The following is a 3370-nucleotide window of genomic DNA, read 5'->3' on the forward strand; positions in this document are numbered from 1 at the left end:
AACACACATGATGTTTACTTGAAATGACTGAAAAGTGATACCAGGATCAGGGGGTCAATAAGCTTTTGAGTAATAATGTGGATTGTGCTTGGGATAGAAGCTGCACGTTGTGTTGAAGAAAAGTATAGATTTTCATTTTACAAAATATTCAAAGTAATTGTAATAATAATATTAGTGACGTTCATTTTTAGATGACATTAATTACATAACTAATAATACATTGAGAAGAAATGTTTTGTTATTGTGTAGATGGAAAGACATGAAAGTAATGTGGAAAATCGCCTCTTACCACTGAAACACATTGGTATGGGTGGTGCTAATAATAGTACTGCAGCCAGCCAGTAGGGGGCGCTTGACATGTTGCGTTTTCACCTTTTAGAGACATTTTGGTCTCCATGTTTTTTACAGTCAATGCTTTGATGACAGATTTGAAAGCAGTATGCATAATGCATCAGGACTCACACTGAAATTGCCTATATGTGGATATATTATGTAACATGGTTCTGTAGGAATGCTGGTACCTTGGAAACAATATACAAATATACCTTATATGTGAGTTTGGATATGGGTGTGGCTGCAACTGGAGAGGCTTGTAGTACATATTCTGCAAAATTTTCATAATGGTTGTTGCAAATATTATGTAGAAAATATGACAGAGACTTGAATGCAAACATGGGTTTTGTTGGGAAAATATCAGTTCATGGAATACATTACTGAGGAAACTTTTACTTCTATTTAATACTTTTAGGCACACATACATCACGAGGAAAATAAACTATTATTTATAATAATTTATATACCGTGCAATGATTAAACATAAAAAAACTATAGCATAGAAAAATCGAATGATACTATCAGACAAAATGGCCATGGAGATGTAACACAGAGCGGTGAGCTGGAGACCAGAGTCTTGACCCTGAGGAGTGAAATAAAATATTTAATTTCTCTGTTGTGTCACAAACCTGACAGATACACTACTTGTCAAAAAGAAAAGAACTTACTTCCTCACGCATTTCTAAAAGGATGCTTTTGTCAAATCCCTCCAACTCACTGAAAAACCACAGATCAAGATCACATATTATGGCCTAAATAAAAATATAATATAGATATATAATACAGACAGTTCATGGTGCATTTTGTAATACTCAAGACACACCAAGGCCATGCACAGTGCATACTGATAAAAGGGAGGGGGAAAACACTTCAATACATTCTCTGTATCACAAGTGTTAAGTCCAACAATTCAAGGTGGTCTCTCTTACAATTGTCACGCGCGCTCGTCCGATCCTCCCGAGTGCCACGCCCCCTCGTTAACCTCGTGTGGAATCTCCATGTCATTCGCTGTTTCCAGTTGTTTTCATTAGTTCTATGTATTTAACTCCGCGTCAAAATATATTTTCCCCGTCCAGTCATTTAAGTCCCTACTTCTATTGTCCTGTGTTCCTAGCTGGTTTCCAGATTCTCCATCTTCCTGCTCCTGCTTCCCCGATCCGTGACGTGACAACAATCAACAGGAACGCGCCACAGTCCACAGAACCAATCTGTTGAGGAACATCCGGCAAAATGCAATATAATACTAACGAAAACATTTCTTACAATTCTAATACAAATGTAACGCCAGAAAATGCTGAAATCTACTTTACCATGTTTTTCAAGCATTTTCCAGTGTCCTGGGCTTATTCGGTTTGTCAGTTTGCTGCAAAAAGAATTTTGGAATTGTCAGGGGCAACATAACTACAGCTTTTCATGAAACGGGATTAAAACTCTATGTGTGAATTAATGGACACAGAGAAGACCTTTTGTCACATTTGTAAATGTTTCACTGTTGTGCTACATCTGGTTGTGAGTGTTACCGAGAGCGTATGACAGTCTCTGGCCCAATTGTCGTCAGGAATGAACGAAGAAAATGATGATTAAAATATTAAAAAACAGCAAACGATACGACTTAAATATTATAGCATTTATTGTACAATATACTATACATATGATCAGGAGCGCACATAACTGCATGGTGCGCAAGTACGCATTCCTCGTACACGCGGGGCAACTCCTTGTTGTAGCAGCGCAAATGCGTATTTATTTTATGTGCATTCACGCTGTTATGACAAGAAATTACCGTGCATCTTAACATTTAGGCTAATTTGTAATTCTTTCGCGGCATGAAGGCTAAAATACACAATGATTTCTTGTCATAACAGCGCGTATGCACATAAAGTAAATACGCATTTGCGCTGCTACAAAACATTACCGCGCGTATCGCTTTAGACAGCGAATGAGTACTTTCATATCAGTTATGTGCCCCCTGCATATGATCATTTTTGCATATAAAATAAGGGGGGCGACTTACGCAGGGTTGCCAACTTGGGTCAGCTTGTTGGCATGAGATTTTCAATTCGGGACAAGCCTACACACGTATTCACATTTATATAACAGTTTCATTACCTTGTAAATAGTCTTTATGGTTTGCAAACTGCTGAAACGCTTCTGATGCAACCAGTTTTAGGTTTTAAATGGATTAATGGAGATTCTCCATAAGATTTATTGCTATGAGCGTTTGAGTCCGAAAGCCCGAGTCTCGCGCCACATACGTCAGAGTGGCAATCTGCTTACAGTCGAATCGGAGCCGAACGCGGCCGAAAGTCGCCGACGAGCTGCATAGGATCGCATTGTCTGTTATGGTACGAATGGGCGTCCGTGACAACAACTTGATTGCTTTTGAATCACATGTACTTATCTTCTCAAACTGCTTTCGAGCATCTTAACGACTGGTTGCATTTTGAAGTGTCTTGCCATCTAAAGAATGGAGAACAAAGAAATAAACATAGTTAAGATTAAAATTAAAATTACAATTAAAGTAAAAATAACAATGAATGAAGGCGTGATTAAGAAGAAGGATGACACGGACAAGCAGCCCCGATCGACACGGAGGGTGTCTGACATGCCGAAGGTAAAGCCCTGGCTTAAGAGACCTTATTAGAACACTTTAATTAGAGCATAAAATGTGTTATATCAATAATCTTTCCTTGTTTTAACAACCGGCTGTTCCAGACTGGAAGAGAAGAAAATCACCGTGGCCAGAGGGTTCGTCCGTGGAGCGGGAGGGACAGGCTACCCACGCTGGAGGAAGAAGGAGCGACGAGGAGGAGGCCCCAACTGAAGTACCTTCATCGAACCGACAGCAACGGCTCCTGCGATCTACAACCAGAGAGAGGCCAGGGGCAGCGTCAGCGACCGGCGGAACAGCAACTCCTGACAAGGATCCATGGACTTATGGGATATGGCCGGAGAAGGAGGACTGACTGCAGAGGCATTGTTCCTGATGGACTTGTGGGTTATGGGCGGGGACGGAGGGATAATAGAGATACTGTTT

At 40.2% G+C, this 3370-nt stretch overlaps 1 long non-coding RNA gene across 1 annotated transcript; it reads right to left on the reverse strand.

Moving 5' to 3' along the window:
• Positions 1–1235: 1235 nt before the first annotated feature.
• On the reverse strand, positions 1236–3370 carry LOC125722621 (uncharacterized). Its single transcript, XR_007386481.1, has 3 exons — positions 3070–3370; positions 1644–2793; positions 1236–1541 (listed from the first exon to the last, which is right to left on the reverse strand). It is a non-coding gene; the product is annotated as an uncharacterized LOC125722621 (long non-coding RNA).

Source organism: Brienomyrus brachyistius, unplaced genomic scaffold (assembly GCF_023856365.1).
Source record: "Brienomyrus brachyistius isolate T26 unplaced genomic scaffold, BBRACH_0.4 scaffold40, whole genome shotgun sequence".
Classification (NCBI taxonomy): domain Eukaryota; kingdom Metazoa; phylum Chordata; class Actinopteri; order Osteoglossiformes; family Mormyridae; genus Brienomyrus; species Brienomyrus brachyistius.